The sequence below is a fragment of the Aegilops tauschii genome, chromosome 3 (assembly GCF_002575655.3).
Source record: "Aegilops tauschii subsp. strangulata cultivar AL8/78 chromosome 3, Aet v6.0, whole genome shotgun sequence".
Classification (NCBI taxonomy): Eukaryota; Viridiplantae; Streptophyta; class Magnoliopsida; order Poales; family Poaceae; genus Aegilops; species Aegilops tauschii.
In genome coordinates, this window is record NC_053037.3 from 628,086,710 (window position 1) to 628,101,548 (window position 14,839).

Sequence of the window (14,839 nt, forward strand, 5' to 3'; positions counted from 1 at the left end):
AGTGTGGAAATACTCCTGGTCTTCACCAAATATTCGAATCATTCTGAAAAACATTTCTGAATGTATTTATACATATCACATAGAGCATTTTTCTCTGTGGAAAAATTCTAGATAGCAGAGAAAAAATATAATTTTCCAGCAAATAAAGAACCAACAAATTTGGACTTGTGCTTTAAAAGTAATGGACGGTGAAAGTTTGGTCAAAATTCTCATTTATATTGAATTAAAACGGAAATCTAGAAAATCCCTGGGGCGACCACGTTGAAGGCGTAAATTGTAAACTCAGTTTACGCCTCCACTTGCATAACGCTTCGGGCGAGAGTAGACACTGGTACGGATCGGTGCTATACAAACGGTTTTTAACCCCTTTCCGCGACGGCGCTCGGAACCGTCACCTAGTGAGTGTGGGCGATAGGGGGGTCCTTCCCACACGACCCAGAAACCGTCGGGGATAGGGAGCCTTGATGCATACAGTTGTCCCTCTATAACCGTTTCCGATGTCTCGCATATCCGAAATGATTCATCCTTGCTACTCGTTTGTGCTGGCAATGCCACCGCAGTCAGAGTTTTGTTGTTTTTACCTAAAGCCAGGCAGATTCCAGGCCCAGGCAGATTCCAAGCACGGGAGTTTTCTAGGCACGTACCAAACTGGCTCTACGTTTACGATGCCTGGCACATCACAAACAGTTCATGATTATAAACCCTGTACGATCGGTAGACATTCACACACATTTAGTTTTCCCGCACCGTATGTGATAGTGTCTGACATCACACACGCTTTGCAAACAACAAATGTGTGCATTGTTACACACATTTCCACTCCGTGAACCATGTCGAATTATGATGTATATCGCACACGCGGTGCTTTATTAACCGTGTGCGCTGTAATAACCTGCACACCGTAATTTTACCCTAATTTAATTGCTGCTATTTAAAATTGTACCTAATTTAAACTTGAAAGTAGGCTATAGATTTATTCATATCCATCAGGTTCAAACAACCAATACATTATTCAATTCATAGGTAGATATATTTAAGAATTACATAAGCACCAAATAAAGAATGATGAACCAGAGTTCTATACTTGTATAATTACAGATGGTAAAGAAAGAGGCGACAGACATTCTGGTTGCTGAACAAGGTGAAGCGGAATGGCCCTATTGTGCTCTCCTGGATGCAGAAGGCACGCACGACTCTAGTCCAACCCCTTGTGATGGCCGGCCGCCAATCATGTAGTTTGAGAGGTAATCTTGAGTAAACTGCTTCAGGATCCACTGCAAAGGAAAAAAGATTCAGACATTGTCATCTAACACAACTCATTACAGACAGTAAAAAGAAGGCTACAGGGTTCTTACTTACCGTCCTGCAATTCATTGTTGTCTTGCATAAAGTGTAAACATATAGTTCAATTGACATCTTTGCCACATATGCAGAAAGGGTCGAAGTGTGGATCTTTGGCAATGACATGTGTACCTAAAAGCAACAAGTTAATATTAGAAGCTAAACAACAATTGCAAAATGATGTAGTACAACACCCCCTCCATCCCATTATATAAGATTTTATACACGTATATCTAGACATCATCAAAACATTAAGGTAACACAAACATTAAGGTAACACTCTTCCTTGTTGCTATATAGCATGGGATTGCATATTTAGTCATTCAACATAATGCATGTTGCTATGTAGCCTCAGATATATTAAATATGGCCCTAGTTAACCTATTGATAAATGGGTTACAGATATATTCAGTGAAATGTCCGATTCGACGATTAATCCCTTATCAGCCCCCAGGCTATATGGTACCAGCTACCAAGATCCTCAAGAATGAGTACATATAAGCAAGCAAATAGTCATTCAAACTGGTATTGTGCAGGTGTGAAGTACACTAGTTATTGTTAAAAAAACAAAAAGGCATGTTAACTATAATATCCTTAACAGCAACCAAATGTCGTAATTCATAGTGGTATTGTTGAAACTGTTATTGATGAAATTGAATGGCACGACAAATAGTTGCACATATAGAGCATCATATTGTGAAGAACTGAAATAAACAAGGCATAAGGCCATCTCTAGCCGATCCTTTAAAAGTTAATGGACTAAAACAATTAGTGGATATATATACTCCATCATTTTTTGGCCATTTCTAGTCGATCGCCTAAAGTTAATGTTGTAAACTTCAATTTGATCAAGTTCAAAGCAGGTTCAACCGAAAGTAGCATGCATTCAAACATAAACATAGATAATTTTGCATAACCGAACATAAAACATAAATTTAAACTAAGCTAAACTAATTTCGGTCGAAGTAGAGGTCGAGCCAATCCTTCCTTGCCAGGTACGGTGTGCCAGGAGCCGGGTCTGGGCCGGTGCCGTCATCGGGGTCGTTGGGGAAGGCACTCCTCCACTCGTCGACGTCGATCTCCTCGTCCTTGCCGCCCACCTGGACGCCCTGTGTGCCGCCGTCCTCGCCGCCTTTGACCTCGTCATCGGAGGAGATCGTGATAACCTCGCTGCCCTCCGCGCCAGCAAAGATCGCCAGCTCCGCCTCCACGAGCTCCGGGTGCTGCCGGCGTAGCTCTTGCATGTAGGCCTCGTCGGCGGCCTCGGCCTTGTGGCGCTCCCATGCCTCGCGGTCCTCCCGCGCCATAGCCGAGCTCACCACCCCTGGCTCCGGCGGAACAAGGTGGACCGGACGGGTGGCGAAGGGGAAACTGAACCTAGCCGCTGCGCCATGGTAGAGGAGCTGCCAGCGGTCATACTCCATGGCCGCGAGCTCGACCGTGTGGAACCTACCGAGCCACCGGCGGGTGTGGGTCTCCCGATCTGTAATCTCGGCGACCCACGTCCCCCACCGCAGCTGTCGGACCCCGAGGTTGGACCTCGTCGGCTGCCGGGTCCGAGGGAGGACGGGGAAGTCCTCGAACCGGCGTAGGGGCGCGGCGGCTGGCGGATCGCGGGACCGGCCATGGCGGATCGATAAAGAGCCCTCGGAGGACGACTGGGACACCTCGGCGGCCACCTCGCCGGCGTCGGGCAAATACGCCGTGATAAACCTCTCTTGGGCCATTGGCACCTCGAGCTCCCCGGCACATAGGCAGAGGTTGAGGATGGAGGCGGCGGCGATGGCGGCGACCTACCAATGGTTACGGGGGTGGTGTGTGTCGGTCAGCGCAGGTTTTGTGGAGTGTGTGGAGGGGGTGGGGGTGGAGGGGTTAAGGTTGTGTTTGAGGAAATACAGCGGCAACTGAAAATTTTACTAGGCGTGAGTAATAAGGCAGGGTTACTGAAAATTTGGATCAAGGGCGAGCATATATTTTTGAGATTGCGAGGGATGCAGAGGCGAGAGTATTTGGGGAGCGAGCTAGTGTGCTTGACACGCCGGCTGTGGACTGTAGCCGACGCACCTTCTCGCGTAAGGCATAGGCGTACTATGCACTAACGATGCTCCAGGATATTTTGTACTGCATCTCACACGGTTGGTGATAATAAACTGTGTGGGATCTACTTGATTTTTCATTTTGATTTGATTTACATAATGGGGTCACAACGGTAATGGATAGTGTTTGAATTGCTAGACCTTCTATCTGTAGTGAACATGTAACTATATGTGTGTCGTAAAAAATTGGAATTATACAGGGTTCGTTTGGAAATTTTCTACATTAAATTGGTTTTCTAGCAATTTCAGGTGCACAATTCAAAATCAAAGCACATGCTCCAGTCCCTAAAAATGGGTTGCAAAATCAAATGTTTGTCCTTGGTTGCAAGCTTAGGTCACATACAAGAAATGAGAATGAATGTCAAACACCTTGACATTGTCGCTCAACCGCTAACATTGAGATACATGTTTTTAAAATTATAGTAAATCGAAAACTCGGCTGCAATTCATGAAACTTGACATGATATCATGGAATGGCATCGACATGCCGTGGTAAAAATATTTTTCCATTTGGGCCAGGTTTGGGTATAAACTTCTCGCAAACCGGAGATTCTCTCACAATAAGCCAGATGGATTCGGTAGGGAACGCGGCACCTTGGGGGACAAACGATATATGTTGCCTCTTCTTACTTTCTAAAATTTTCTCGTATCAACGTAGAACAACACGAGTGTTGTGTCATTTTTTGGGAGTTTTCGGGGTTCGCTTGGACATTTTATACATTAACTGAGTTTTCTATGCATTCGTGTGCATAATTCAAATTTGAACTACATGCACATGCTCGAGTGCATATAAAGTGGTTCAGAATTGGAATGTGTGTCCTTGGTTACATGCTTAAGTCCCATGAAAGAAATGAGAATGAATGTCAAACACCTTGCCACCATTGCTCGGCCGCTAACATTGAGATACTTGGTTTTTAAATTCTAGTAAATCCAATACTCGTCTGAAATTTAGTAACCTTGACACGCTAGCATGGAACGGCATCAACATGCAGTGGTAAAAATATTGTCCCATTTGGGGCAGATTTGGGTATATAAGCTTCTCACAAACCAGAGCTTCTGACAACAAGCCTCATGGTTATGGTAGGGAACGTTTCACCTTTCTGGACGAAATGATATCCGTTGCCTCTTGTTGATTTCAATTCTTTTCTAGTGACAACATAGAACAACATGAGTGTTGTGTTAAATTTTGGAATTTATCGGGGTTCGTATGGACATTTGTATGCATTAATTGACCTTTCAATGCATAATTCAAATTTGAACTACATGCACATGCTCTAATACATATAAATTGGCTGAAAATTCAAATCTGTGTCCTTGATTGCATGCTTACGTCCCATGCAAGAAAAAGGAACGAATGTCAAACACCCTTCCATTGTCACTCGGCCGCAAACATTGAGATAACTAATTTTTAAAATCTAGTAAATCCAAAACTCGTCTGAAATTCATGAAACCTGGCATGCTATCACGGAATAGAACCCGACATGCCGTGGTAATCTTTTTGTCCCATTTGGGGCAGGTTGGGGTATAAGCTTCTCACAAACCTGAGCTTCTCACAACAAGCCTGATGGTTTCGGTAGGGAACGTTTCACCTTTCTGGACGAAACGATAGCCGTTGCCTCTTCTTGATTTCAATTTTTCTCTAGTGTCAACATAGAACAACATGAGTGTTGTGTTAAATTTTGGAATTTTTCGGGGTTCGTTAGCACATTTCTTATGCATTAATTGAGTTTTTAATGTATTTATGTGCATAATTCAAATTTGAACTACATGCACATGCTCTAATGCATAGAAATTGGTTGAAAACTCAAATCTGTGTCCTTGGTTGCATGCTTACGTCCCATGCAAGAAAAAGGAATGAATGTCAAACACCCTGCCATCTCACTCGGCCGCAAACATTGAGATACCTAGTTTTTAAATTCTGATAAATCCAAAACTCGTTTGAAATTCATGAAACCTGGTATGCTATCATGGAATGGCACCCGACTTGACGTGGTAAACTATTTGTCCCATTTGGGGCAGGTTTGGGTATAATCTTCTCACAAACCAGAGCTTCTCACAACAAGCCTAATGGTTTCGGTAGGGAACATTTCACCTTTCTGAACGAAACGATAGCCGTTGCCTCTTCTTGATTTCAATTTTTTCTCTACTGTCAACATAGAACAACATGAGTGTTGTGTTAATTCTTGGAATTTTTCAGGGTTCGTTAGCACATTTCATATGCATTAATTGTGTTTTCAATGCATTTATGTGCATAATTCAAATTTGAACTACATGCACATGCTCTAATACATATAAATTGGTTGAAAATTCAAATCTGTGTCCTTGCTTGCATGCTTACGTCCCATGCAAGAAAAAGGAATGAATGCCAAACACCCTGCCATCTCACTCGGCCGCAAACATTGAGATACCTAGTTTTTAAATTCTAATAAATCCAAAACTCGTTTGAAATTCATGAAACCTGGTATGCTATCATGGAATGGCACCCGACTTGCCGTGGTAAACTATTTGTCCCATTTAGGGCAGGTTTGGGTATAATCTTCTCACAAACCAGAGCTTCTCACAACAAGCCTAATGGTTTCGGTAGGGAAGATTTCACCTTTCTGAACGAAACGATAGCCGTTGCCTCTTCTTTATTTCAATTTTTTCTCTAGTGTTAACATAGAACAACATGAGTGTTGTGTTAATTCTTGGAATTTTGCGAGGTTCGTTAGCACATTTCTTATGCATTAATTGTGTTTTCAATGCATTTATGTGCGTAATTCAAATTTGAACTACATGCACATGCTCTGATGCATATAAATTATTAGAAAATTCAAATCTGTGTCCTTGGTTGCATGCTTACGTCCCATGCAAGAAAAAAGAATGAATGTCAAACACCCTGCCATCGTCACTCGGCCGCAAACATTGAGATACCTAGTTTTTAAATTCTAGTAAATCCAAAACTCGTCTGAAATTCATGAAACCTGGCATGCTATCATGGAATGGAATCTGACATGCCGTGGTAATTTTTTTCCCGTTTGGGGCAGGTTGGGGTATAAGCTTCTCACAAACCTGAGCTTCTCACAACAAGCCTGATGGTTTCGGTAGGGAACGTTTCACCTTTCTGGACGAAACGATAGCCGTTGCCTCTTCTTGATTTCAATTTTTCTCTTGTGTCAACATAGAACAACATGAGTGTTGTGTTAAATTTTGGAATTTTTGGGGGTTCATTAGCACATTTCTTATGCATTAATTGAGTTTTCAATTTATTTATATGCATAATTCAAATTTGAACTACATGCACATGCTCTAATGCATATAAATTGGTTGAAAATTCAAATCTGTGTCCTTGGTTCCATGCTTACGTCCCATGCAAGAAAAAGGAATGAATGTCAAACACCCTGCCATCTCACTCAGCCGCAAACATTGAGATATCTAGTTTTTAAATTCTAGTAAATCCAAAACTCGTCTGAAATTCATGAAACCTCGTATGCTATCATGGAATGGCACCTGGCATGCCGTGGTAAACTTTTTGTCCCATTTGGGGCAGGTTTGGGTATAAGCTTCTCACAAACCAGAGCTTCTCACAACAAGCCTGATGGTTTCGGTAGGGAACATTTCACCTTTCTCGACGAAACGATAGCCATTGCCTCTTCTTGATTTCAATTTTTTTCTCTAGTGTTAACATAGAACAACATGAGTGTTGTGTTAATTTTTGGATTTTATTGGGGTTCGTTAGCACATTTCTTATGCATTAATTGTGTTTTCAATGCATTTATGTGCGTAATTCAAATTTGAACTACATGCACATGCTCTAATGCATATAAGTTGTTTGAAAATTCAAATATGTGTCCTTGGTTCCATGCTTACGTCCCATGCAAGAAAAAAGAACGAATGTCAAACACCCTGCCATCGTCACACGGGTGCAAACATTGAGATACCTAGTTTTTAAATTCTAGTAAATCAAAAACTCGTTTGAAATTCATGAAACCTGGCATGCTATCATGGAATGGCACCCGACATGCCGTGGCAAATTTTTTGTCCCATTTGGGGCAGGTTGGGGTATAAGCTTTTCACAAACCTGAGCTTCTCACAACAAGCATGATGGTTTCGGTAGGGAACGTTTCACCTTTCTGGACGAAACGATAGCCGTTGCCTCTTCTTGATTTCAATTTTTCTCTAGTGTCAACATAGAACAACATGAGTGTTGTGTTAAATTTTGGTATTTTTCGGGGTTCGTTAGCACATTTCTTATGCATTAATTGAGTTTTCAATGTATTTATATGCATAATTCAAATTTGAACTACATGCACATGCTCTAATGCATATAAATTGGTCAAAATTCAAATCTGTGTCTTTGGTTGCATGCTTACGTCCCATGCAAGAAAAAGGAACGAATGTCAAACACCCTGCCATCTCACTCGGCCGCAAACATTGAGATACCTAGTTTTTAAATTCTAGTAAATCCAAAACTCGTTTGAAATTCATGAAACCTGGTATGCTATCATGGAATGGCACCCGACATGCCGTGGTAAACTTTTTGTCCCATTTGGGGCAGGTTTGGGTATAAACTTCTCACAAACCAGAGCTTCTCACAAGAAGCCTGATGGTTTCGGTAGGGAACATTTCACCTTTCTGGACGAAACAATAGCCCTTGCCTCTTCTCGATTTCAATTTTTTTCTCTAGTGTTAACATAGAACAACATGAGTGTTGTGTGTTAATTTTTGGAATTTTTCGGGGTTCGTTAGCACATTTCTTATGCATTAATTGTGTATGCCTTTATGTGCATAATTCAAATTTGAACTACATGCACATGCTCTAATGCATATAAGTTGTTTGAAAATTCAAATCTGTGACCTTGGTTGCATGCTTACGTCCCATGGAAGAAAAAAGAATGAACGTGAAACACCCTGCCATCGTCACTCGGGTGCAAACATTGAGATACCTAGTTTTTAAATTCTAGTAAATCCAAAACTCGTTTGAAATTCATGAAACCTGGCATGCTATCATGGAATGGCACCCGACATGCCGTGGTAAATTTTTTGTCCCATTTGGGGCAGGTTGGGGTATAAGCTTCTCACAAACCTGAGCTTCTCACAACAAGCCTGATGGTTTCGGTAGGGAACGTTTCGCCTTTCTGGACGAAACGATAGCCGTTACCTCTTCTTGATTTCAATTTTTCTCTAGTGTCAACATAGAACAACATGAGTGTTGTGTTAAATTTTGGAATTTTTCGGGGTTCGTTAGCACATTTCTTATGCATTAATTGAGTTTTCAATGTATTTATATGCATAATTCAAATTTGAACTACATGCACATGCTCTAATGCATATAAATTGGTTGAAAATTCAAATATGTATCCTTGGTTGCATGCTTACGTCCCATGCAAGAAAAAGGAATGAATGTCAAACACCCTGCCATCTCACTCGGCCGCAAACATTGAGATACCTAGTTTTTAAATTCTAGTAAATCCAAAACTCGTTTGAAATTCATGAAACCTGGTATGCTATCATGGAATGGCACCCGACATGCCGTGGTAAATACTAATGCAAGGCACGGGCCTTTTTGCTAGTCTTTATCTAGTTACAAACGGGAGATTATTAATAATTGGGAACCAATATCCCAAACGGATTATTTATTCGAACCGTGAGCGTTAGACCAATACTGGATACGTGCCATGCTTCGGTTAAGCAATAAAGCGGCATCATTAATCATCCAAATAGAAAAGCAATATACTTTGGGTTATATACAACAAGTCATCAACACTCAACGACAATGAGGATACATGTTGGATTATAGATTATTTCCAACAAAACATTCTAGTAAATACTAAAGTTTTTCTGACACAACAAATAACAAAGCGATGAAATGAACTTCATCTCAACCAATCCTCGGCATTGGAAACGCTTGCTTTGAACCATAACTAATTCTCTGTGAAGGGCCAGCTATTGTCAATCTCGAGACCAACGCAGGACTGATCACCTAGGCTGAAGCGGCCTATATCAGGATGCATATTGTGATAGCCATGGTAGGGAACCATAGCAATGTCCGAGGTATAGATATAGTTGCTTCTCATAAACGGTAGTAACGTTGTTTCAACAGCAGCTGGATCGCCTTTCACCATCATTGGATAGTTTTGTCCAAGGAAGAGCGAGTTTTCTCCAAGACTATCAATACTGAACCACGGAGAAGGTGTTGGCGCTAGCACAGGAGTATCCATCCCGAATACGCTGCAACGGATGTTGGAATAAGTCCGGAGAGTGCGACCATGGGAGACAACACCTGCTTCGTTAGTAACATCAGCAGTGCCCTGCATACATACAAGAAGAGGTGATCCATCGGAATAAGCTGCCAGGCGCCACTGAGTATATAGGTCATGCTCGTCAACATGCTCGTGATCATCACCATTGTCATCTCACCCTTGGTTATTAATTTTTTCAAGTATAGGTGGTGGAATGTTCACAGGACCTTGGAAACACAAGGAGGTTAATTAGTAAAGGGAAACTAGATAACCCGCATGCATGTGGATGAAACAATTATAATTACGGGGGAAGACAAACGTACCAAAATCAAAGGATTCCATGCAAAAACAGTGCCACGAGTGGTGGCAGCAAACACAAGACCCTCATATTGAATTGCATCACAGTACTCATACGTGTACAGAAACTGATTTTTGAACAATATCCATCGAGGCGTGGAAGTAAGGACGGCGACAAGCTTGTCGAAGATAGCAACAACTTCGTAGTTCTTGTAATCCCAAGAGCGGTTGGGAACTCGACAAATTGCTATCTTCCATAGACGACATTCAGCATGATCGTATTTCAATGTACGTAGATCATTTGTGTGCTCAACCTCAGGGCAGTCTGTGAATTTTGAAAGTGGAACCCGGTGACGAGTGTACACATTCACAAGTTCCCACTCGTAGTTATACCCAATATAAACAACCCAATCTCCATTTGCGCCTGCCCAAGCCTTACCCTCAAGCGATGGCATCTTAACATCACACGTATCATTATCAAGTCGCATCAACTTGCAGAAGGCGAGGCTTCCGTCGTCCCCACGCCGGCGACCAGCGTCATGGAGAAGAAGATAGGGGAGATTAAACCACTCCTGAACCCTATTTGTTGAGTCGAGAATGGACTTGAACGAACCTGCCATGCTAGCCGAGATGATGACGTCACACCGATCAATGAGTTCCTCCATCATGTCATCTTTCAGATCGGGGCAAGAAAAACGGGTCATTTCCGGCCTATTCCCTCCATGGAGAAGACGATCGAACAATGGCAGAAGGAAAGGGTGAAGGCAAATGGAGGGAGGAAGAGTGTGCGACAGCAGATCCAAATCGAGAGGGTTAGGCGAAGAGGCGGTGGACGGTTGCCACGGTACACGAAGAGGCTAGTGGGGAGTGGACGGTTGCCACAGAGAGGTCACACACCAACGACAAGGCCGTCCTCTCGGACCTAGCGCCTGCACGGGATGGCCTCCGTCGCCCACACGAGCGAAGCCACTTCGCACCCCACACGGTTGGTCCGCCACGCCACTAAGAGCAAGTACTACAATAGTGGGCTTATAGCCTGCTTACATGGCAATTTTGCCTATGTGGAGGAGAGAGACATGAATGATTCCTGCAACAAGGACAAGCGTGCCTGGCACTCAGCCTGGATGGAGAAACTCGACAAAGCTCACGTCGTGTACGCGGCCAAGAAGGTGTACACGTGCTACGACATGTACAGGCGGATCGTTGACATGAGGAAGTGCCTCCTTCCCCGAAACGGCCAGGGATCCAGCCGGAAGTAGAGTAATGGCAAGCGTTGTCGCAACAAGAAGTAGATGATAAATTAGATCCTCGTTTCTCCTAATTTAGTATGCATGTAATTGCTTACTTTGGTGTGTGAAAATGTTATCTGTGTAGTGACTTGTCTAATTGTATGCTTAATTTGGTTATGCAATGCTGTCTTTTTAAGTATATTTGTTGATGCTTGTATACCAGCAATCGTTTGCTCACAATACACACGGCTTGTTAACAGGAATCGTCTGTGTTGTTATCGGTCTTCCCACACATTTCTGATTACAGACATGTTTGCCGCGTATCACACACATCTTGTTCTCTTAAACACTTTCTGTTCTCTTGTCTCAACACAAACAGTTCATCCGAGTGAACCGCATGTTGTATATCGCACACACACCTTGATCTGGCTGACCGTTTCTTTTGTGTTGCCTAATCACAAATAATTCATCCGAGTGAACCGCATGCTGTGTATTGCACACGCCTTCACCTGGCTGCCCATTTCTTTTGCTCCTCCTCGTCACACACAGTTAATTGAACTGAACCGTATGCCCTGCATCGCACACGGAACTAAAATCTGAACCGTGTTTGATGCATCCGTCATCGCAAACGTTTTGCACATTTTAGACGGTTCTCTGACACCACCGTTTCCGATTATTGCATCGCACATAGTTTCCCGAAGGGTCTCTGATCGTAGTGTCGCGTTAGCAGCATCCTGCAGTAGTGAGAGTCACTCACACGTGGGGCCTTTTGTTAGTTTTAAACAGAGAGAGAGGGAATAGAGGCGGGTGAGTGTACCTGTGGACGTTCGCCGGCGTCGAGGCCATGATGGAGCTGGGAAAGGGCGGGTTTGGATCGTGCGCTTGACGACGAGCACGCCTGTACCCGTAGCTGACGTACATAGGAGCTCCCTATATGTGACGCAACCGCCAAATAATGCTTTCCCGCCACGCAAACCCCCACTAGCAAGGTTTCTGTAGCTGGCCGGCCATGTAGGCAGGGGCGGTATTTCCAATTTGAGCACCTTTCAACCATTTTTGTTAAGGTTCTATAAGATTCTGCACCGGATTTCCTTGAACTGTTTTGCATTTTTTTCTTGAGGTTTTTTTGGTTTTTTTTCCTTTTCCTATTTTTTGGTTCATCTTTATTTTTCCTTTGTATAGTTCAGGAATATTTTAAAATTCCTGAACACTATTCTAAAATAATGAAGAATATATTAATCCAATGTATATATAATTAATAAAAATAAAATCATCAACACTTTTGTAATTCAATATCTTTTATTGCATATTTTGAACATATATTCCAATTCGTGAGTATTTTTTTTATCAAATTCAAGATTATTGTGTTATTTTCATGGGTATTGCAAACTTCATGGAATTTTTTATTCAAATTTTATAAAATTTGTGAAAACTTTTACATATTCATATTGTTGCTCAAATTAATGAACCTTTTTTAATTAACTAATATCTTTTTTCAAATTCATATATTATTTAAAAAATTGACAAGCATTTTTTAAATCTGCTACTCCCTCAAATCCATATTAATTGAAGATGACTTGGTACAAGTTTACTGAAATTATACTAAAGCAATGTCAATTAATATTGATCGGAGGGAGTAAAATTTTTCCATACTCTAGAATATTTTTACAGTTTTATTTTTTTCAAAATTTTAAATTATACATGTAGTTTTTTAATAAATAAATAAAAGCACTAGGAACAACGCAGCGGGAAAACTGGTTGAAATTACTGGCTGACCCCATAAAAAATCCTTGCGAGCTGGAACAAGAATCTTAAGAATGGGCAAGCCCACCCGCACCCGATGAGCTTTATAGCGCCAATTCCCCACAAGAGGCGGGGAATAGGAGCTCCCGAAGAAAATACTACAATAGCAGAATAGCTTGAAGCAATAACACAACCAACCATGGTGCCAGTTTCGTCACTCAACTCGTTCACAATGGAAATCCAGTAACTAAAGGATGCGATTATGAGCACAAATCCCTTTCTCTCACATTGGATGTCTTCGTCGCCCTTCACTATGGTAATACGCACCATCTATTCAGATGGAGGGAGTAACTAATTCTAAGTCGACTGGGAACTACAGAAACTATTTTTTTTTTCTTTTGAAGGTTTTGTTAGAGCCTGTAATGACGATTACCGCATAATACAATGCACATTAGTTTTTTCAGCAAAACTCAGACTTCACAAACTTTGACCAGGTTTATAAAGAAAATTATTTTTATATTTACAATAAGAAATATATACCACATTAAGCTGTATTCAAGATGCATCTAATGGTATTGATTTGATATTCTAGATGTTAATGACTTTTTTGTTAACCCTGTGAAAGTTTGCAAATTTTGACGTTAATATAAATTAGTACGCACTACTAAATTTTAGGATGGAGGGAGTACAAAGACTCGCGTCTTCTCAGTCTCGGTACTGGGGCTGGCACAGCTGCTGCTGCTGCTGCTGCAATAGAATGTGCCCTTGGGAGTTTATTCTTGCTCAGTCCAAAATAAATTTATTGTTATCCTGCCATGTGCCTCTGCAAGACCAGGAAGTTGAGATGGAAACTAGGAATATATTGTTACGAATACACTGATCTTACATTCATTTCATTCATGCGTGACTGAGAATCATAGTGACATGGAAACACGATTTGTACTGTGTGACCATCGGTGCAGGTGCAACAAACCATCTTAGGCTGAAGAAGGAAGCCAGTCAATCGCAACGCTCGTTAGGTGGCCAGAGACCTTTCAATAATGCTACCATGGAGAGAGAACGACAGTGAGAAGGGGCAGCACGACCATGTGCAGGTGAGAAGATAGGAATTTTAGGCAGGATACATGGTTGTTATCCTTTCGTTCATGGGCTTACTTTTTAGAGCAATGCACGCCTGTGTTTAACCGGATTGTTCCCAACATCCCACCCACTGTACGATTGGCTAGGTGAGTGAGCTGTCCAAGCCTTCTTAAATCACACCGTACCATACAAAGACATCCAACCAGTGTCAAGAAAGGACCGATGACAGACCATAGGGGTCTATTCCACCACACAAGTGACATTGATAACATAATTGTCTGTAATAGTGATTTCCTAATTTGTTGTGTCCAGCGGTTGTGCGCTGGCTCAACTCCTCTCTCAAAAATGCCCAAGAGTTTATGAAAAGACACAGAAGAGGCCCATGAGTATTATGGGAATGATCGAGAATTTTGGAGCTATTACAAAAAAAATGTTGCCAAGGAATGATGAAAAGTCAGAAAAATTTACCTAAACTCATAGACAAATAATGACAAATGTAACAAAAATTGAAATATTTTGTGGAGGCCTATTTTCCACACCTTTACCGAAAACAACTCTTCCACTAAGATTCATTCCCAACCTGGTTTCTGTTGTAACCGCTCTCTCACACGGATGGATGGAGGTACAAGAAAGAGCGTACAGTACATTAGAGTTTCACCCGGCTTCACAGCCCGTTACTTTTCCCAGAGCCACAACTCACTGGATTACAGAGACGGCTTTGTAGCCTTGGCAACAAACGCAGCGCCCACGCATCCGTCGCGCTGCATGCACGGACATGATCTGCATGCCCACGACGCACATGACCCGGCCGTGGCCACTAATCCCTGCACTA